Consider the following 23,558-nt stretch of genomic DNA (forward strand, 5'->3'; position numbering starts at 1 on the left):
CATCCAGTCTTCTCTGACCTCCCTGTGTGGGAGGTAGGGGGGTGATCTTTCAGTTAGAGCCCAGTTGCTTATGATTCTTTCTCTTAACCCAGTTAAACCCTTCTCTGAGTGAGGTGCTGAGAGGAGAAAAGAACTGTTTCACATCCAAAAACCAAGTTCACAGTGCATCAGTGTTTCTTTTTCCATCCCTAAAGGAAAGAGACACAATGTTTTTCACATGATTGTCTTTCCTTTTCCTGAGACTTCTTGCCTAATATAAGTAACGTGATCTCCAGTATTTACCTTTGGAGTACATTACTCCAGGGTGCCCTGAAGATGAACTGAAAGGCACATAACTTTCCTGTTTCCTGCACACCTAATGCTCACTTTTAAAAATGTTTTTTAAACTTTTCATTTTGAATTAATTGCAGACTTAAAAATACAAAAATAGAATTCCCATATACTCTTCACTGAACTTCCCTTTATGTTACCATCTTACATAATCACAGTACAATGATTAACACTAGGAAATTAACATTGATACTATACTAATTTAGTCTACAAACCTTATTCAGATTTCATCATTGTGTCTAACGTCTTTTTCTTGGGCCAGGATCTAATCCAGAAATACACATTGCATTTAAGTATCTTTTGATCTGCCACAGTTCCTCAATCTTTTTTTTTCTTTCATGACCTTGACACTTTTTGTTGTTGTTGTTGTTTGTTTGTTTGTTTTTCCTCCCGACTTCTTCCACTGCTTAGAAGATTGATGAGTTACTTTGGTCTGAGCTCATATCAGCTGGTAACACTTTTTAAATTAATTTATTTATTAATTAAAAAAATTTTAACAAACGAACTAAAATATTAACACGTGATCATTCCGTTCTACATATATAATCAGTAATTCACAATATCATCACTTAGTTGCATATTCATCATTTCTTAGAACATTTGCATCAATTCAGAAAAAGAAATAAATAAAAACAGAAAAATAAAACAGAAAAAAAAGATTATGCATACCATGCCCCTTACCCCTCACTTTCATTGATCACTAGCATTTTAAACTAAATTTATTTTAACATTTGTTCCCCCTATTATTTATTTTTATTCCATATGTTCTGCTTATCCTATTTCTATCTCCTGATGGTCTCTGTTACCAATGAAATATTCCAGGTTTATTCACTAATGTCAGTTCGTATCAGTGAGAACATACAGTATTTGTCCTTTTGTTTTTGGCTAGTCTCACTCAGCATAATGTCCCCAAGGTCCATCCATGTTGTTACATACTTTATTCTGTCTTAAAGCTGCATAATATTCCATCGTATGTATATACCACAGTTTGTTTAGCCACTCGTCTGTTGATGGACATTTTGGCTGTTTCCATCTCTTTGCAATTATAAATAATGCTGCTATAAACATTGGTATGCAAATGTCCGTTTGTGTCTTTGCCCTTATGTCCTTTGAGTAGATACCTAGCAATGGTATTGCCGGGTCATATGGCAATTCTATATTCAGCTTTTTGAGGAACCGCCAAACTGCCTTCCACAGTGGTTGCACCATTTGACCTTCCCACCAACAGTGGATCAGTGTGCCTCTTTCTCCACATCCTCTCTAGCGCTTGTCATTTTCTGTTTTATTGATAATGGCCATTCTGGTGGGTGTGAGATGATATCTCATTGTGGTTTTGATTTGCATTTCTCTTATGGCCAGGGAAGTTGAGCATCTCTTCATGTGCCTTTTGGCCATTTATTTGTATTTCCTCTTCTGAGAAGTGTCTGTTCAAGTCTTTTTCCCATTTTGTAATTGGATTGGCTGTCTTTTTGTTGTTGAGTTGAACAATCTCTTTATAAATTCTGGATTCTAGACCTTTATCTGATATGTCATTTCCAAATATTGTCTCCCATTATGTAGGCTGTATTCTTTCTTGATGAAGTTCTTTGATGCGCAAAAATGTTTAATTTTGAGGAGTTCTCTTTTTTTTCTTTCTTTCTTTCTTTCTTCAGTGCTCTTGCTTTGGGTGTAAGGTCTATAAAACCGCCTCCAAGTATAAGATTTATAAGCTATTTCCCTACATTTTCTTCAAACTGTTTTATGGTCTTAGACCTAATGTTTAGGTCTTTCATCCATTTTGAGTTAACTTTTGTATAGGGTGTGAGATATGGGTCCTCTTTCATTCTTTTGCGTATGGATATCCAGTTCTCTAGGCACCATTCATTGAAGAGACTGTTCTGTCCCAGGTGAGTTGGCTTGACTGCCTTATCAAAGATCAATTGTCCATAGATGAGAGGGTCTGTATCTGAACACTCTATTCAATTCCATTGGTCAATATATGTATCTTTATGCCAGTACCATGCTGTTTTAACCACTGTAGCTTCATAATATGCCTTAAAATCTGGTAGCATGAGACCTCCGACTTCATTTTTTTTCCTCAGGATACTTTTAGCTGTCCGGGGCACCCTGCCCTTCCAGATAAATTTGGTTATTCGTTTTTCTATTTCTGAAAAGTAAGTTGTTGGGGTTTTAATTGGTATTCCATTGAATCTGTAAATCAGTTTAGGTAGAATTGACATCTTATCTATATTTTGTCTTCAAATCCATGAACACGGTATGCCCTTCCATCTACTTAGGTCTTCTGTGATTGCTTTTAAAAATTTCTTGTATTTTTCTTTGTATAGGTCTTTTTTCTCTTTAGTTAAATTTATTCCTAAATATTTTATTCTTTTGGTTGCAATTGTAAATGGAACTCGTTTCTTGATTTCCCCCTCAGATTGTTCATTACTAGTATATAGAAACACTACAGATTTTTGAGTGTTCATCTTGTAACCTGCCACTCTGCTGTACTCGTTTATTGGCTCTAGTAGTTTTGCTGTGGCTTTTTCAGGGTTTTTGACATATAGTATCATATCATCTGCAAACAGTGAGTGTTTTACTTCTTCCTTTCCAATTTTGATGCCTTGTATTTGTTTTTCTTGTCTAATTGCTCTGGCTAGAACTTCCAGCACAATGTTGAATAACAGTGGTGATAGTGGACATCCTTGTCTTGTTCCTGATCTTAGGGGGAAAGTTTTCAGTTTTTCCCCATTGAGGATGATATTTAGCTGTGGGTTTTTCATATATTCCCTTTATCATGTTGAGGAAGTTTCCTTCTATTCCTATCCTTTGAAGTGTTTTCAACAGGAAAGGATGTTGAATTTTGTCAAATCCCTTCTCTGCATCAATTGAGATGATCAAGTGATTTTTCTGCTTTGATTTGTTGATATGGGATATTACATTAATTGCTTTTCATCTGTTGAACCATCCTTGCATACCTGGGATGAATCCTACTTGGTCATGATGTATAATTCTTTTAATGTGTTGCTGGATTTGATTTGCTAGAATTTTGTTGAGAATTTTTGCATCTGTATTCATTAAAGAGATTGGTCTGTAGTTTTCTTTTTTTTGTAGTATCTTTGTCTGGCTTTGGTATGAGGGTGATGTTGGCTTTGTAGAATGAATGAAGTAGCTTTCCCTCCTCTTCAATTTTTGGAAGAGTTTGAGTAGGATTGGTACTAATTCTTTCTGGAATGTTTGGTAGAATTCACATGTGAAGCCATCTGGCCTGGACTTTTCTGTTTGGGGGAGCTTCTTAATGACTGATTCAATTTCTTTACTTGTGATTGGTTTGTTGAGGTCGTCTATTTCTTCTCGAGTCAAAGTTGGTTGTTCATGCCTTTCTAGGAAGTTGTCCATTTCATCTACATTGTTGTATTTGTTAGCATAAAGTTGTTCATAGTATCCTGTCATTACTTCCTTTATTTCTGTGGGGTCAGTGGTTATGTCTCCTCTTCCATTTCTGATCTTATTTATTTGCATCCTCTCTCTTCTTCTTTTTGTCAATCTTGCTAAGGGTCCATCAATTTTATTGATTTTCTCATAGAATCAGCTTCTGGTTTTATTGATTTTCTCAATTGTTTTCGTGTTCTCAATTTCATTTTTTTCTGCTCTAATCTTTGTTATTTCTTTCCTTTTGCTTGCTTTGGGGTTAGTTTGCTGTTCTTTCTCTACTTCTTCCAAGTGGACAGTTAATTCCTTGATTTTTGCCCTTTCTTCTTTTTTGATATAGGCATTTCGGACAATAAATTTCCCTCTTAGCACTGCCTTTGCTGCATTCCATAAGTTTTGATATGTTGTGTCTTCATTTTCATTTGCTTCAAGATATTTACTGATTTCTCTTGTAATTTCTTCCTTGACCCACTGGTTGTTTAAGAGTGTGTTGTTGAGCCTCCACATATTTGTGAATATTCTGGCACTCTGCCTATTATTGATTTCCAACTTTATTCCTTTATGATCTGAGAAAGTGTTTTATATGATTTCAATCTTTTTAAATTTATTTAGACTTGCTTTGTGACCCAGCATATGGAATGACCTTGACACTTTTGAAGAGTACTGGTCATTTATTTTCTAGATTCTACAATATACAGTGTTCCCCAAATTAGGGCTATCTGATGCATCTTTGTGATTCAATTCAGGTTATTCAGAGATGATGTGCTCTTCTCAGTGCCTTATATTGGGGACCCATGAGGTGAATTTGTCTTAACTTTAATCTCTTTCATTTGCTAATCCTAACCATCCATTGATTATTCTTGCCTGAAAAAGTTACTACCGTGGTGTTTCCCAAATGGTGAATTTCTGTTTCCATCGTTCTTTCTACATTTTTTAATTAAAATTTGACTGTAAAAAAAAGATTTTTCCTTCTTCCCTATTTATTGTTTTAAGATCAGTATAGACTGGATGTTTTGTTATTATTCAATAGATTATAATCCATTACTATCACTGGGAGTAATGAATTACTGGGAACTTCTTCAAATTGACTCCCATGTCCTTTCAACATTGTTCTCTTTATTTTTTTAGTACTTCCTTATTTCCTGGCACCACAAGATGTTCCAGGCTAGTATACTTTGCACCAATTGTGGAATTAGCTATTTTCCCAGGGAGCACTAGTTCCTTTTATTAGAAAATGATGTTTAGAAACACAGATTAGGTGTGCTCATTGCTACTTGTGTGTCATTGCCTCTAGACCCTCTGAGCTATGAAATACATTTATCTATACACACACATATCTATATCTATTTATATATAGTACATATACAGGTAAAGTACATACATATACAGGTATGAGTTCATACCGATATCTCCAATTCCTATTCACCACCACAGGGTACATTCTGCCTTTCTCTATTTCCTTTTTGTAACTCTTTTCTCTGACAGTGAGAAACTTGGCTCTCATTAACCACAATATATTTATTTTATTTATTTGCTCAGTCCTGTGTATAAAGTAATTTCAGAAGTGCTAACCCCCAAACCCCCTATTTTTTTGTCTTTAGTCTTATATTATATAGTGAAACTACAGTTTTTCAAAATCGCTTTCTTCCCTACCCCCTTCTTTGTGGTTATGTTATTCGTTTGTAGTAGAGATCAATTCATTTGTCACTGTTGGTATTTCATTTTGAGTTTCTCCCCACATTGCGATTGATGTAACTATTTTTTGAATATGTGAAACATTGTTTAGAAACATCATTCTAAAAGTCAGAACCATTATCTACCATATAGACAGAGGAGTAAAACATACAGCATAAAAATAAATAATAGGGGGAACAAATGTTAAAATAAATTTAGTAGATTGAAATGCCTAGTGATCAACGAAAGGGAGGGGTAAGGGGTATGATATGTATGAATTTTTTTCTGTTGTCTTTTTATTTCTCTTTCTAAATTGATGCAAATGCTCTAAGAAATGATCATAATGATGAATATGCAACTATGTGATAATATTGTGAATTACTGATTATATATGTAGAATGGCATGATCGTATGTTAAGAGTGTTTGTGTTTGTTATATATTTTTTAATTTTTAAAATTAATTTAAAATAAATAAATAAATAAATAAAAGTCAGAACCAGACAAATAATCTACTCAGTCAATTCCACTATCATCCCTTCTCTCCCATTCTTTCTACCCTGTTACTACTTACCCATTCTAAATAACCAATCTCAATAGTTTTTAGTTCATCATTCTTATGTGTATGTGAGCTTTTTTCCGAATGAGCAAATACATGTATACCAGCTTATTTCCACTGTCTTTCTCATATGAAAAGTAGCATATTCTCTCTATATATATGTACTGTTTTGTACTTTGCTTTTATGAGTTAAAAATATAACCTGGAAATCACTCCAAATCAGTTCATAAAAATCTTCTTCATTCATTTTAATAGCTGCATAGTACTTTATTGTATGGATCTACATAGTTTATTCAGCCATCTCCTATATATGGACATTTGTTTTGCAATTACAAACAAGGCTGCAAGGTGTAAGTTTATGCATATGTATTTTCACATTGTTGGGGGTGTATCTTTGGAATAAATGCCTAGATGTGTGATTGCTGGGTCAAAAGTAAAATGCATATGTACTTTTATTAGATATTGCTAAATTCCTCACCAAAGTAGTTGTACCAGTTTGCATTCCCACTACCTGTTTCCATGCATCCTCACCCTCAAAATTTGTTGTACTTTTTAATTTTCACCATTTCGATTGTGAAAGATGGTATCTCAGTGTTGTTGTAATTTGCATTTATTGTTAGATTGAATATCTTTTCATATATTTAAGGCTCATTTTTACATCTTTTTCTGTCTATTCATATCTTTTGCTATTTTTCTATTGATTTGTTGCTTTGTCTCAATTTTTAAAAATGCTTTCCACATTTAAGCATATTAGTCCTTTTTCTGTGATGTATGTTACAGATATGCTCTCCCAGTTTGTCACTTGTCTTTTGATTTTTTTTTTTTTTGGTGTTTTTTGCCATGCAATTAAAAAAAAAGTTTATATAGTCAAATTTATGAATATTTTATTTTATTGCTTCAATATTTTGAATCATAGTTAGAAAGCCTTTCCCTTCCCCAGTGTTAAAGAGGAATATACCTATGTTTTCCTCTAGTACCTGTGTGGCTTCATTCTTTTGCATTTAGTTCCCCGATCTATTTAGAATTTATTCTTGGATTTAATTTTATCTTTTTTCAAATGGCTGCTCAGTTATCCCAGTATCATTTATTAAAAACTTTGGTTTTGTCTCAGTGATTTGAGATACCACCTCTATCTTGTATTAAATTTCTATATATACTTAGGTCTGTTGTAGGATTTCTGTTCTATTCCACCGGTCTCTTTGTTTATGCACTGTATTAGTTAGGGTTCTCTAGAGAAACAGAATCAACAGGGAACACTTGCAAATATAAAATTTATGAAAGTGTCTCACGTGACCGTAGGAACGCAGAGTCCAAAATCCACAGGGCAGGCTGTGAAGCCGATGACTCCGATGGATGGCCTGGATGAACTCCACAGGAGAGGCTCACCAGCCAAAGCAGGAATGGAAACTGTCTCCTCTGAGTCCTCCTTAAAAGGCTTCCCATGATTGCATTTAGCATCACTAATTGCAGAAGACACTCCCCTTTGGCTGATTACAAATGGAATCAGCTGTGGATGTAGCTGACGTGATCATGACCTAATCCTATGAAATGTCCTCATTGCAACAGACAGGCCAGTGCTTGCCCAATCAGATGAACAGGTACCACAACTTGACCAAGTTGACACCTGTCCCTAACCATGACATGCACCATTACTACACTGTTACAGTTGTAGATGCTTTACAGTATTAGTTTTAATGTCTGGTAATGTCAGCAAGTACGCTAATGTTCATTTTTGATTGCCAGCTTGTTCATTTTCTCCTTTTCACTGTTTTTGCCCCCAAGAGTTCTGGTGGCATAAATCCATGTCTTTCGGAGGATTGTGATTTGTTGATTCATGTGTGATGGCCCCTGTATAAATGTATGCAGTACACTGTAGCACTTTGCTAAAATGATCTCTAGTCTTCACAATTATGGTAAATGAACAAAGTCTTCTGCTCTGCCTGGCTCTTAGAAGTGAGAATCTGATTGGGGACATATCACAGTGGTCTGGATTAGACTTAGATATTGCCAGGAAATCAAAGAGAAAATGTTTGTTTCAGCAGCCAGGTCTAATTGGATTTGGGGCATTTTGACTCTCAGGTAGTCAAGTCTTAAATTTGTTTTGGAACAAATCTCCATTCTTCTTTTGACAAATCAGCAATAAAAGAATACAGCTAGTAGTACTTGATGTTTATACATAAGAAGTAAACCTGATGCTCAATAATTTGAGTTTTTTAAAAATGTTTTTTATTGTAAAATATAACATATATATAAGGCAAAGAAAGAAAAAAGCAATAATTTTCAAAACACACTTCAACAAGCAGCTACAGAACAGCTCCCAGGGTTTATCATGGGCTACCATTCCAGCATCTCAGATTTTTCTTTCTAGCTGCTCCACAACACTGGAGGTAGGGGGTGCAAGTGTAGTTCAGTGATAGAATTCTCACCTGCTTTGCGGGAGACCCGGGTTTGATTCCCAGTCCATGTACTTCCCAAAAGAACAAATAAACAAGCAAAACAAACAAAAATTCAACAAGTGGCGCCACAATAATGAGATACTCACATGGAAAAATAATGAAATATAACCCCACTGTACAGCATACAAAAAAAAAAGGTAAAACACTGGAGGCTAGAAGGAATATTAATATAGTGAATCAGCAGCCATACTCATTTATTAAATCCCATTTTCTCTGTTATACTTCCTCCCTCTCTTTCATCCCTCTCCCACTCTATAGGGATCCTTGGGGAATGCTCATTCCAACTCTTTCATGCTGAAAGGGTTGTCCACACTGAAGGGCAGGTGATGTAATCAATTGATAATCCCGGAGAGGCTGGTCCTTCTGAGTTTCAGGATTTAACTGACCTAGGAACCCTCTGGGAATTATATGATCCAGAAAGCCAAACCTAGTGCTTGAAACCTTTATAGAGTCTCAGTTTGAGTCCCAGGTTCTTTAAAGATACAACAGGAGTGATGTTGATTGGTGTTTAGCAGACCATTAGCACTATCTAACTGCCTGTTAACTGTTGGCCATAACATGCATTTTTAGTCCCCCACTCCCACTCCCCCGCCGTATTCCTGTACCATTGACTCCTTGTCCACTACTGAACCATTGAAATAGTTCATGTGATATTCACCTTCAATATGGCAGTGTTACTTATAAATCTGCTAATTAGTTATCATCATATCTATCCCATACATTTAGATTCAACCTCTCTGGGGAGCCTTTCCTCCGTCTCTAGTGTCTCTATCTCTCTAGGTCTGTTATATTCTACAGTGTAACCTCTGAGATTACCAGAGTCATAATAACAAAATTATATGGTATCTTTCTTTTACTGTGTGACTAATTTCACTCAGCATTATGTCCTCAAGGTTCATCCATGTTGCCATATGTTTTGGGATCTCATTTCATCTTATTGCTGCATAATATCCCATCATATGTATATACCACATTTTGTTTATCCACTTGTCTGTTGATGGGCACTTGGATTGTTTCCATCACTTGGCTATTATGAATAATGCCACTAAGAACATTGCTGTGCAAATGTCTGTTCGTATCATTGCCCTCAACTTTTCTGGGTATATACCAAGTATTGGTATTGCTGGGTTATAGGGCAACTCAGTATTTAGTTTTCTGAGGAATTGCCAAACTGTCTTCCACAGTAACTTCCCCATTATACATTCCTACCAGCAGTGAATAAATGTTCCAGTTTCTCCACATCATCTGCAGCATCTGTAGTTTCCTGTTTGGTTAATAGCAGCTATTCTTATAGATGTGAGGTGACATCTCATTGTTGTCTTAATTTGCATTTCCCTTATAGCTGGTGAAAATGAGCAGCTCTTCGTGTACTTTTTAGCCACCTGTATTTGCTCTTTGGAAAAGTATCTATTCATATCCTCTGCCCATTTTTGTAATTGGGTTGTTTGTTCTTTTGTTTTTGAGCTAAATAATTTCTTTATGTACACAGGCTACCAAGCCTTTATCTGATATGTGGTTTCCAATATTTCCTCCCGTTGAGTTGGTTGTCTCTTCACCTTTTTGACAAAGTCCTCTGAGGCTCAGAAGCTCATAATCTTAAGGAGTTCCTATTTGTCTACTTTTTTCTTTCACTGCTTGTGCTTTAGGTATAAACTTTAAGATGCTACCTCCTATTACTAGATCTTGGAGCTGTTTCCCTTCATTTTCTTCTAGAAGTTTTATGGTCCTGGCTCTTACATTTAGGTCTTTATCATTTTGAACTAATTTTTGTATAGGGTGTATTAAATAGGGGTCCTTTTTTATTCTTTTGCCTATTGAAATCCAGTTCTCCCCTGCTCCTTTATTGAAAAGACTATTCTGTCCCAGTTCAGTGGATTTGGGGGCCTTATCAAAGATCAAATGTCCATAAATTTAGTGGTCTATCTCTGCATTCTTGATTCTATTCCATTGGTCAATCCTTTGTGCCAGTACCATGCTGTTTTGACCACTGTGGCTTTATGGTAAGCTTTAAAGTTGGGAAGTAATAGTCCTCCCACTCGCCCTTCTTTTTTAGGATATTTTTAGCTATTCAGGATCTCTTCCCCTTCCATATAAATTTGATAACCAGCTTTTCCAGTCTTCAAAGTAGGTTTTTGGGATTTTGATTGATATTGCATTGAATCTGTAGATCAATTTGGGTAGAATTGACATCTTGATGACATTCAACCTTCCTGTCCATGAGTATGAATGTCTTTCCGTCTATTTAGGTCACTTTTTAAAATTTCTTTTAGCAATTTTTGTAATTCTTATGTGTATAATCCCAGAACATCCCTGGTTAGGCTGGTTAGGCTTATTCCTAGATACCTGATTCTTCTGGTCTCTATTTTGAATGGAATTTTTTCTCAATTGTCATTTCAGATAGGTCATTGCTTGTGTATGGAAACATTACTGATTTTTGTACATTAATCTTGTATCCTGCCACTTGGCTGAATTTATTAGCTCAAGTAGCTTTGCTGTAGATTTCTCAGGGTTTTCTAAGTACAGAATCATGTCATCTGCAAATAATGAAAGTTTTACTTCTTTCTTTCCTATTTGGTGGCCTTTTATTTCTTTTCTCAGTTCTAATCGCTTCAGCTAGTACTTCTAATACAATGTTGAATAATAGTGTTGACACTGGGCACCCTTATCTTGTTCCCAATCTTAGGGGAATGCTTTCAGTTTCTCACTATTAAGTATGATGCTGGATATGGGTTTTTCATATGTGCCCTTTATGATATTGAAAAAGTTTCCTTCGATTCCTACATTTTGAAATATTTTTGTCAGGAAAGAATGCTAGATCTTGTCGAATCCTTTTATAGCATGTCAATGGATATGATCATGTAATTTTTCCCTTTTAATTTGTTAATGTGCTCTATTACGTTGATTGATTTTCACCTTTATGTTGAACCACTTTTGCATTCCTGATATGAATCCCTCTTGATCATGATGTATAATTCTTTTAAAGTGGTGTTACATTCAGTTTGCCTAGTATTTTGTTAAGAACTTCTGCATCTATGTTCATTAGGGAAATTGGTCTATAGTTTTCCTTTCTTTTAGTGTCTTTATCCGATTTTAGTATTAATGTTAGCTTCATAAAGTGAGCTAAGTAGTTTTCCTTTTTCATCAATTTTTTGGAAGAGTCTGAGCAGGATTAGCATTAGTTGTTTTTGGAATGTTTGATAACATTCTCCTGTGAAGCTGTTCTGGTCCTGGGCTTTTCTTTGTGGGAAGATTTTTAATGATTGATTAAATCTCTTTACTTGTAATTTGTTTATTGAGATCTTCTGTTTCTTCTGGACTCAGTATAGGTAACTCGTGTGTTTCTAAGAATTTGTCAATTTCATCTAACTTGTCTAGTTTGTTGGCATATAGTTGTTCAATAATATTCTCTTATGATTTTTAAAAATCTCTTCATTATCTGTGATGTGCTGGTTTGAAAGGATGTATGTACCCCATAAAAGCCATGTTTTAATCAAAATCCCATTTCATAAAGGTAGTATAATCCCTATTCAATACTGTATGTTTGAAACTGTAATCAGATCATCTCTCTGGAAATGTGATTTAATCAAGAGTGGTTGTTAAGCTGGATTAAGTGATGACATGTTTCCACCTATTTGGGTGGGTCTTGATAAGTTTCTGAAGTCCTATAAAAGAGGAGACATTTTGGAGAATTAGAAAGATTCAGAGATAGCAGAGCAGAACAACATAGCCATGAAAAGCACAGTCCACTAGCCAGCGACCTTTGGAGATGAAGAAGGAAAATGCCTCCTGGGGAGCTTCATGAAACAGGAAGCCAGGAGAAGAAGCTAGCAGATGACGCCATGTTCACCATGTGCCCTTCCAGATGAGAGAGGAACCCTAACCGTGTTCACCATGTGCCTTTCCAGATGAGGGAGAAACCATGACTATGTTCACCATGTGCCTTCTTGAATGAGAGAGAAACCCTGAACTTCATCGGCCTTCTTGAACCAAAGTATCTTTCCCTGGATGCCTTTGATTGGATATTTCTATAGACTTGTTTTAATTGGGACATATTTTCGGCCTTAGAACTGTAAACTAGCAACTCATTAAATTTCCCTTTTTAAAAACCATTCTGTTTCTGGTATATTGCATTTCAGTAGCTAGCAAACTAGAACATGTGGTAATGATCACCCCTCATTTCTGATTTTGTTTATTTGTGTTCTCTCTCTCTTTTTTTCTGTTGTTCTAGCTAGCAGTCCATCAATTTTATTGATTTTCTCAAAGAACCAACTTTTGGTTTTGATTCTTTCTATTGTTTTATTGTTCTCCAGTATGTTTATTTCTGCTTTAATCTTTATTATTTCTCTTCTTTTATTTGCTTTAGGGTTACTTTGCTGTTCTTTCTAAATTCTCCACGTGAAGCAATTAAATCGTCAAGATTTGCTCGTTCTTGTTTCTTAATATAGGCATTTAGGGTAATAAATTTCCCTCTCAGCATTGCCTTTGCTGCATCCCATAAATTTTGATATGTTGCATTCTCATTATAATTGGTCTCCAGATATTTAGTGATTTCACTAGCAATTTCTTCCTTGGCCCACTGATTATTTATGAGTATGTTGTTTAATCTCCATATATTTGTGAAAGCTCTGGTTATTTGGTGATTGTTAATTTCCAGCTTTATTCTATTGTGATAAGAGAAAGTGCTTTGGATAATTTCGATCTTATTCAATTTATAAAGACTCAATTTGAGTCCTTGTATATGATCTATACTGGAGAACATTCCATGTACGCTAGAGAAGAATGTTATACCTGGTGCTTTGGGGTGTAATGATCGATATATGTCTTGTAGGTCTAATTCATTTATCCCATTGTTTAGGTTCTCTCTTTCCTTGTTGATCCTCTGACTGGTTGTTGTATCTGTAATGGAGAGTCATGTATTGAACTTTCCTACTATTACTGTTGATATGTCTACAGCTCCCTTCAGTTTTTCCAATGTTTGCCTCATGTACTTTGGAGCTCCTTGATTGGGAGTGTACACATTTATGGTTACTGACATTTAAAGTCTATTTTGTCTGATATTAGTATGGTTACTGTTGCTTTCTTTTGGTTATAGCTTGCATAAATGAGCTTTTTCCATCCTTTTACTTTTGATCTGTGTCCTTGAGTCTAAGATGCATCTCTTGTAAACATCTTATAGATGAATTATGTTTTTTAATCCATTCTGCCAGTATGTATCTTTTAATTGGTGAATTAAGTCCATTAACATTCAAAGTAATTACTGTGAAAGCAGTTCTTGATTCTACCATCTTATAATTAGTTTTTATTTTTTGTCACTACTCTGTATTATTTTTCTTCTCTCTCTTTTTGTCCTTTAAATTACTGTTACTTGTATTCTTCAATTCTGTGCCCTCCTCCAGACCTCCCTCTCCTGTCTTTTTCTTTTTTCAGCTGACAGAACTCCCTATAGTATTTCTGGTAGGGCATGTCTCTTGTTGACTAGTTCTCTCAATCTTTTTTTGTCTTTGAAGATTTTAATCTCTCCCTCAATTTTGAAGGATAACTTGGCTGGATAAAGAATTTTCAGTTGAAAGCCTTTCTCATTCAGGATCTTAAATATATCATACCACTGCCTTCTTGCTTCCATAGTGCCTGTTGAGTAGTCCTAAGTCAGACTTATGTGGTTTCTTTGTATGTAATAGATTGATTTTCTTGTGCTGCTTTCAGGGCTTTCAACATTTGACAGTTTGATTAATTTGTGTCTTGGAGTAGGCCTGTTTGGATTTATTCTGTTTGGAGTTCTCTGGGCCTCTTTGATTTGTGTATTTATGTCTTTTATAAGAGTTGGGAAGTTTTCCCTGATTATATTTTCAACTAACCTTCTCAGCCATTTATTCTTCTTTTCTCCTTTTGGGATGCCAATGATTCTTATATTTGTGCACCTCTTGTTATCCATTATTTCCTGAAGGTCCAGCTGCATTTTTTCTGTCTTTCTTGCCGTTTGCTCTTTTGTGTGCTCTAGTTCAGTTCTGTCTTCTAGCTCACTTATTCTTCCTTCTACTTCTTCAAATCTGCTGCCATGTATCTCTAGTATATTTCTAATTTGGTCTACTGTATCTTTCATTTCAATGTGAGATCTGCCATTTTTCTATTTAACCTTCTAAATTCTTCATGTGCTTCTAGTGTCTTCCTAATATCCTTTATTTCCTTGTAAATATCCTAGAGTAGTTATTCCATATTCTGTGCACCTCTGGAATTTCGACTTGGTTGTGTGCCGGAGCCATTTCTTCTTGGATCTTCATGTGCATTGTGATTTTCTGAAATCAAGACTTGATTATCTTGATATGGTTATTTTGCAAGTTGATTACCTCACTCTTCTAAAGTTTAGTATTTACTTGGTTTTCACTGAAGGTTTCCTTTGGCACATGATTTGTCAGTTATTCTTCACCAAATCAAGGTGTGGATCTCATATAGGAAATACACTTCACCTTGAGAGTCTATCAGAAGTGAGGCCAGAATGCGTGGGTACTTCAGAGGCAGAATGACTGACCACCATGCCAGAGACCCATGCTCAACTCCCAGCCCATGCATCCAAAAAAATTTTTAAAAAAGGTAATAGTAATAAAATAACAATATAATAAAAACATGAAAAAACAACAACACAAACAATAAAATACACCTCAACAGTAGTAGGCCCTAGATCAAAAGGAGCCACCCCAAGTTATACTGAGAGTGAAGTAAGACTAGTGCCCACCAAAGGGAGAGAAAATTTATGAAAATAATAAAAATAAATGAAATAGAATAATAATAATAATAATAATAATAAATGAAATAGGGAATACAAAATAAAGACTCAATAAAAATACAAAATATCTACTAAAATAAAATAAGAAATAATGAAAACCAGTTATACTACTAATAAAAATTTATTAATAGAATATATTTTTAAAAGGGGGAAGATAAAAAAGAACTATTAAGAGAAAAATAAGAATAAAATAAAATAAAAACCTAGGCAGATAGGGAGTTAGCCTGCTTGCACTTACCCTTTATTCTAGTTTGCTATCTGCCAGAATGCATAATATACCAGAAATGGAATGACTTTTTAAAAAGGGAATTTAATAAGTTGCTAGTTTACAGTTGTAAGGCTAAGAAAATGTCTCAAATTAAAACAAGTCTATAGCAATGCCCAATCTAAGACATCCAGGTAAAGATATGTTGGTTCAAGAAGGCCAATGAAGTTCAGGGTTTCTCTCTCAAGTGAGAAGGCACATGGCTAACAGGGTCGGGGTTTCTCTCTCATCTTGGAAAGGCACATGGTGAACATGGTCAGGGTTTCTCTTATCTGAAAAGGTACATGGTGAACACGATGTCATCTGCTAGCTTTCTCTTCTGGCTTCCGGTTTCATGAGGCTCCCTGGGAGGCATTTTCCTTCTTCATCTCCAAAGGTCACTGGCTGGTGAACTGTGCTTTTTGTGACTGTGTCGTTCTGCTCTGCTCTCTCTGAATCTCCCAATTTCTCCGAAATGTTTTCTGTTTTATAGGATTCCAGTAAACTAATCAAGACCCACCTAGAATGGGTAGAGATATACCTCCACCTAATCCAGTTTAACAACTACTCTTGATTAAATCACATCTCCAGGGGGGATGATCTAATTACAGTTTTAAACATATGCGGTTTGGCCCAACCGCTAAACTATCGGGGACCCTCTACTCCTCAGCTTCTCACTGCTTGCTAGACGACACTGCCGCACGCAGAAAAGGGGCTCGAGCCGGGGGTCTGGGTCCAAGGGGCGCACGCAGGAGACCTCGCTGCGGGTCTAAAGGACTGGAGGCCGAGTCAATTAAGGCATGAAGCGAGGTAGCTTTATTGTTGGTAGACGCTTATGCCAGGGCCACCAGAAGCTAAAGACCACGAGGCTCGGCGAGCCCTGGATTATATACAGTTTGAGGAGAGGCGGAGTTAGGGCGTGGCCTCCAGGGGAGGGTAGCCAATCACACAGGGAGGACGGATGAGTGACTGTGACCATAGAGATGCTGTTCCTGAGTGTACTTGTAGCAGTGGATGTTGGGCAGGTGGAGGACTAAGGAGAAGGCCAATAGGGTTAAAGAGACAAGACTGCATCATCACTAGTCCCCGGTGAGGCTTGTAATTCAGAGGCTTAGAAGAACCGGATGTGCCAAAGTGGCGAGGGAGGGAGAGAAAGAGACTAAGCCACCAGGCCAAGAATAAAATTATGCCACAATTCCTCTCTTTTTCTTTTTTTTTTTTAAAGAACACACTTGTGTGACAAGTGGCGGGCTTGAACCTTTGCTGGGAGGGGCAGTGATAAGATTCCCCTTGTGTGCAAGGCTCAGGGTTTCAGGGGAAGGGTATGTGCTGAGCTGACCCTTATGCAAATCTCATGTGCCCCAGAAGAGCCAGAGGAGGTCTGTAAGAGTGACCCTCTTCTGCGATTCTTGCGTCACACCCAGCGGTGCCCATCTGGTGGACCCAGATGCACGTACTCTGGTAACATGCAGCCCCCGTGGGGGAGTGTGAGGAATGTGGGCAGGCGATGACTGTTATAGCCTATGGGAAGCAGGAGAGACTAGTCCTCCACTGTCCCCGACCCGAGGGTGATCAGTCCTCAGGAGAGGCTAGGCCTGCGAGGCAAACCTGGGCTTGTCTGCCTTCCTCCATAGAACAGTCCGGGCGAGTAGGCTGAGCATAACAGCAGCCAAAATGGCCTCAGCTCGAGACCGGCGACAGAGAATGAGCAGCCTAGAAACGAGAAATGTTGAGGAGCAATAATGAGAATTTTATAGGAAAGGTAGTGCTATAAGTTGCGTGGGCGAGCAACGCTAGCTAACTATACCTGCGCTTGCTGCCGGTTGCCTGCATAAGAGAAAGGGTTTAGAGTTGTTAGAGCAAGAAGTTTTTAGGTATGCGGTGAAGATTTAGTCTCGCAAGGTGAGACGGGGCATAGAATGGTTAGCCGGGATAGGAGTAACACAGATGTTAGTGAAGGGGTACCATCCATTGCAAACAGAGGAGGCAAGTTTACAAGGAGCTTTTACATTTAGAGCAATTAAGTCTCTTTGCTGTTGTACATTGAACACAGCACTATGCAACAGATGGTTGACATTTTTTGTGTCTCCAAAGCTTGAGAGGTCGTTTGGGTCACGTCGAGGAGGGTTTCCGCAGTGACAGAGGCTTGAGTGAGGGTTACGGCGGCAACCGCACTGGCTGCTATAGCGGCGGCGATGGGGCTACGTGTTGCGCTGGGCAAGTTGTTACAGGATTCCTAGAAACAAGACTTAAAAGGAGAACTTATTTTATGCAATCACGGGGGGCTCAAACGCGCTCCCCTTTTAAACGCAGGTAATGAATGTGAGCAATCTCCCTATCCACTCTGTGTATTTACAGGTTGGTGAGGGTTGGGAGGTTCGGCACCTGCTAAAATCCTTTTAAGATGAAGTCCCAACAGAATACAGCCCAGCAGCTGGGGTCCGGTTACCCTGACTGCCTGCATCACTTTGTCCCGCACAGCTATTTTAATTATTCTTTTAATTAAAGGAGAAAAACTAACAGGTTAATACACACTATGATATGGCAAGCAAAATTCTTTCTAATAGATTCCAATATTTTGGGGCAATTGTTGCTAATATCACTGCCCACACTAGGGCCAGAGGACAAATGAATAAGAACCAATAATAGTTCATGAGACGTTAGTGATGGGGTAAACCTGTAAGCAGGAGTTCTTCTGGCTCCCGGTCTTGGCTATTAGTGACTGATTAGGTTGATATCTACCCAGGTTACTGGAGGCAAAACATTCATTGAAAAGGTGTAAGGCTAGTTTTGCCTGCCATGTGAGCTTAATATGTTGATTAATGGCCTCGACTGTCTTGTTGCTAGTTTTTAACAATGAGAACAGTGGTTCCAACTGTTGGGTTGTTACGGGGAGGGCTGACCTGACCCAATTTATTTGCCCGCAAAGCTGTTGTAACTTTGACCAATGGTATAGCCCAAGAATGTGTAGGGAGGAGTGGTTTGGACTTTATCGGGCTGGACAGTTAGCCCCAAACTTTGGAGATTAGCGATTAGCAACGACAAGACAGTCTGCAATTGTTCCTGAGTATCCGCTCCTACAAGCACATCGTCCATATAATGGAGAATAGTGGCTTGCGAGCGGAGAGGCTGCACAGCAACATTCACATATGCCTGACAAATGGCTGGGCTATTTCGCATGCCTTGTGGTAGAACCTTCCATTGATAACGCTGTGCTGCCCCCATGTGGTTAGTAACTGGCACTGTGAAGGCAAACTTTTCTTTGTCCCTGTCATGCAACGGAATAGAAAAGAAACAGTCTTTTATATCTATGGTGGCTATCTGCAGATGTTTAGCAAGAGCTGCAGGGTGAGGCATGCCAGGCTGAGGGGACCCCATAGGTCGGATATGCTTGTTAATTTCCCTGAGGTCATGATGAAGTCTAAATTTGGTAAAAACTGGAGAATTGTAAGGACTATGTGATGGCTCTATGTGTCCCGCGACTAATTGCTCTTGCACTAGTCGCTCTAATATTGTTAGCTTGTGGGACGGAAGCGGCCACTGCTCCACCCAGATAGGCTCCTCTGTGTCCCATTGAAGAGGAGTGGGTGCTGGAGGTGTAACGCGAGCAGTGGCGCAAACTATTGGGGGGGCTGCGAGGTAGTATCGGTCCCTACGTCTGCGGGGATGGCTCGCCCCCAGAGGGCCTGGCCGATGGTGGTTGAGAAACATTCTTGAGGGGGCTGCGTGGTAATATATGCCCCTGAGGCTGCTAGAATGTCTCGCCCCCATAAGATCTGGTCAATAGTGTTTAGAAACAATGGCCTGAAGACACCTCGGTGGCCTTCTTCATCCTCCCATGTAAGGGGAATGGCGGCTCTCGCCGTCGGGGCAGAGCCCGTGGCACCGATTACTGCGGGCCCTGAGGTAGTTGGGCACAGATTCTCCCATTTTGCAGGAAGGCATGAAATTTCTGCTCCCGAGTCCACCTACCTAGAAGCCAATCGGCTCCGATTTTTAGTTTACGGGTGGGTTTGTTCGGGGTTATAGGAACGGTCCACATTATGGTTTGGGGGTGTTCCTGCTGACACCCCGGGTCTCTTGGGGACGGGGCTGAGACCTGCCCCTTTGGAAGTTTAAAGGTGGGTTAGGTGCGTGGCAATTGCGTGCCCAGTGATAGCCATTGTTACACTTTGGGCAAGGGGTTTTGGGCTTTCTCTCTTGCCAGCGTTTTCCTTCCGGTGGCTTGGCCCCCGTGTCTCTCGGGTCAGGTTGCTTCGCTTGTCTGAAGATGGGACGGGCTCCCTCAAATATAAGTTCCTTAGCCAGCGCATCCTGCCCCTGATGATCATATATTTTGTTTCTGCAAGCCTCTTGTACCCTAGAGACAAAGGAGGCGAAATCCTCGTCTGTTCTCTGAATTAACTTGGTAATTTGTTCTGGTCTGGAGGCTGAGCAATTACGGAAGGCCTGCATGGCTACTTCTCGCAACTGAACCCAAAACCCATATGGGGCAGCGGTATAGACCGCTGGGTCGAAGTACCAACCGCTCCCGAGGAAAGACTCGAGAGGGATGCCGAGGCCCGGGGGCCCTCCTGGGTAATCTATTTGTCGAGCAGCCCGCTCGGCCTCTGAGTTGAAGTGCGCCTTCCAATCAACATACTGGCCTGGGGTGAGAATAGCTCTGGCTAGAGTTGTCCAGTCATGAGGTGTGTTAAGCTGCGTGGACATTTCCTCTAGCAGGTGGGTCACGTATGGACTCGCAAACCCGTCTTCCTTGACCGCTTTGCGCAGTTGCTTGATTGCCTCTGCACTGTGAGGATACCAAGCAAGTGGGCGCTGCTGCGTCGGCTGGAGATTCATGGGGAAGCACCCAACCATGGGCGGCGGGAGGGGCCGCTGGGGCTCAGTAGGCCATGCCGCTGCAGGCTGCAGCGGACTGAACAGGTGGGCTACCAGGCCAGACTGGGCCGGCGGCCGTGGCCCCGGAGTCACAAAATGATGGACGGGTCTCACAAAATGGCGGAGGAGGGGCATAAGATGGCGGACCAGGCTCCTCCCCTGTAAGAGGAGGGGTCGAGGGAGTGTCGTTCCGCTTTTTTAACTCCGGAGGAGGCGGAAGTGGGTTGGGAGGGAGTGAGTTACAAGATGGCTCCTGGCCACCCCCTTTCGGGAGGGCGGGGTAGAGGTTCTTCAGCCTCCGCGGCCCTCGCTCGGGCTGGGCGGCCGTCTGTTGGAGGCGAGGAGCCCTGAAGGCAGGAGCGAATGGCAAGGAGAGTGGGGAGCAACCCCGGAGGGAAACGCTTACCCTCGTGCTCCATTTTGTCCATTACTCTCGCAATTAGCTGATCATAAGTGTCTATACTCCACAGGTGGCAAGTCACTAGCCACGGGTTAAAAGGAAGCAGGAGATCCCAATAAACCTGCAGCTGCTTAACAGAGACTTTATACTTATGAGCGTCTAAAAGCGCCGCTAGGGCACGGACCTGTGGTGCCTGCTGCCGAGTAATTCTGCTACCCATGTTCACCAAAATTTAGGGAGACAACTAGCCACTCCGGTTAGGGCCTAGGACTTCCTTTGGAGTTTATTTGGGTGGCTAGTGCCGAGGGCGCTTACCTTGGACGAGGTCCTAGGGTGCCGTGGGAGTTCGCCGGGTGAGGAGAGAGGGGTCCCTGTTCAGGCGCCACTTGCGGTTTGGCCCAACCGCTAAACTATCGGGGACCGTCTACTCCTCAGCTTCTCACTGCTTGCTAGACAACACTGCCGCACGCAGAAAAGGGGCTCGAGCCGGGGGTCTGGGTCCAAGGGGCGCACGCAGGAGACCTCGCTGCGGGTCTAAAGGACTGGAGGCCGAGTCAATTAAGCCATGAAGCGAGGTAGCTTTATTGTTGGTAGACGCTTATGCCAGGGCCGCCAGAAGCTAAAGACCACGAGGCTCGGCGAGCCCTAGATTATATACAGTTTGAGGAGAGGTGGAGTTAGGGCATGGCCTCCAGGGGAGGGTAGCCAATCACACAGGGAGGACGGATGAGTGACTGTGACCATAGAGATGCTGTTCCTGAGTGTACTTGTAGCAGTGGATGTTGGGCAGGTGGAGGACTAAGGAGAAGGCCAATAGGGTTAAAGAGACAAGACTGCATCATCACTAGTCGCCGGTGAGGCTTGTAATTCAGAGGCTTAGAAGAACCGGACGTGCCAAAATGGCAAGGGAGGGAGAGAAAGAGACTAAGCCACCAGGCCAAGAATAAAATTATGCCACAAACGTACAATACTGAATAGGTATTACAAGAAACAGCTGCCTTTACAAAATGGGATTAGGATTAAAACATGGCTTTTCTAGGGTACATACATCATTTAAAACCAGCACACCCCTTTTCCTCAGCACATGGTGAACCTATGTTACCTCCTTCCCTCAGGCTTCCCACGCCCTGCCTGGAGCAGCCAACCAGCACTTACTGGCTCTCGCCAGCAGGTGGCACACCTGAGGCTCCTCCTCCCTCAGGCCCACCCCTCCGTCCCCCAGCCTGCAATGTCTTGAGGATGGTGTGCAGGGCAGGGGAGTTCAGCAGGGCTGCTCCTGGCTGTGCCAGCTGGACCACTGATCTGTTCCTAAGGATGAACAGTGGATCCACAGCACTGGTGGATCTGCCAGACACTGCTCCTGCGGGGCAGCTATTCCTGAACCTGGCCAGGCAATCACTCCCCACACCCTGAGGCCTGGCCAAGTGCAGGATTGGGTCTGCCTGCTTGGATTGGGTCTGCCTCTGGGCTCTGACAACTCAGACCCATGGGAGAAGTCTCCCCAGCCGGCAGCTGGGGTAGACTGGAGCAGAGGACAGTCAGTTTCCTCTGATTGCATCTCCCCTCCTGCCAAACTTACCCTCAGTGGGGAGCTCAGTCACCCGACTCACCCTGCTCTCCCAGTCCTGATCCCCCTGCCTTTCTTCTCTCTAAAACTTACATACACCCCAGGACCGCAGTCCCAGTCATTTTCTTCCTGTCCCCTATCTTGTTTCATGGAGCAGGAGTGAACTCAATCCACTCCATTCTGCCATCTTCCCAGAAATATGTAACAGGGTTTTAAATAAGGCCCTGACCCTCACCTTTATGCTTAAGGGTGCTGCAAAATCCATGAAATTTTAGGCAAAAATTGTGTGGATATTTAATCATTTGAATTTTTTTTCCGGGAAAAAGTTTTATGTTTTCATGAAATTTTTGAATAGTTTCATGACCCCTGAAAATTTAGAATCACAGGTCTGCAGTCAAAGACAGTAACACCTAGTAACAGTCCTTGAGATGCTGTCCAAAATGTGTGCCCAACAATAGGGAAGTGAAAGAGGTATGTACTGTCCCTATTACATTCATGTGATGGAATATTATGATTATTAATAAAAATATGCTTGCAGAGAGTTCATCAGAACAATGAAAATGCTTTTGCTCTAATCATACAATATTCAAAATGAGCAAAAAATTGCTTATAATTTTTCAAAGTTCCATCTCAAAACTTTTAAATTAGTGACTGAATGAAGAAGGAACAATCCACATTTCTTTGAAACCTGCTGTGGTCCTGAGACCATGCTTTCTGCCTTGCATATATTGTACTGTTTTATTTAATCGGGAAAGCTATTATAGTATATTTAAATGACTTTTGAAGAACTCTTGTTTTTTTAGTCACACCAATTATCTCTTTTGTCCTTTTCATGTCATAGCCATTGGCTTAATTGCCCATAATTTTTCTACTGCAAGGAAAATACCAGCTACCCCAGTAGTTGTTTATTTTTGTTTAAATAGAAACAGTATTGTTAAGATTTTTATTATAAAATTAGGTTTAATGCAAAAATCTAGAAACTTGCTAGAAATATAGCCTTATTTATTATGTAGAGATAGATGCTATTAATATTTTGATTAATGTATTTTAAGTATTTTTCTGTGGTTTTAGTGTAAGGTTTTATAGAGGTATCACTATTATATAAATTTTGCAGCTTGCTTGCCTCATTCAATAATATATTGAATAGTCCTTTATTATGATACTGTTGTTTTAAAATCAGTGTATAGTATTCTATCATTGAATTGTTATTTAATTTGTTCATTTTATTGTCTACTAAAGAGAATTTATATTTCCATTT

General features: G+C 39.9%; 1 protein-coding gene across 8 annotated transcripts in view; it reads left to right on the top strand.

The window, feature by feature from the left end:
• Positions 1-23,558, top strand: part of LOC143660053 (uncharacterized) — a 119,667-nt gene that overhangs the window by 1,434 nt on the left and 94,675 nt on the right. The window lies entirely within an intron of this gene.

This window comes from Tamandua tetradactyla, chromosome 16 (assembly GCF_023851605.1).
Source record: "Tamandua tetradactyla isolate mTamTet1 chromosome 16, mTamTet1.pri, whole genome shotgun sequence".
Classification (NCBI taxonomy): Eukaryota; Metazoa; Chordata; class Mammalia; order Pilosa; family Myrmecophagidae; genus Tamandua; species Tamandua tetradactyla.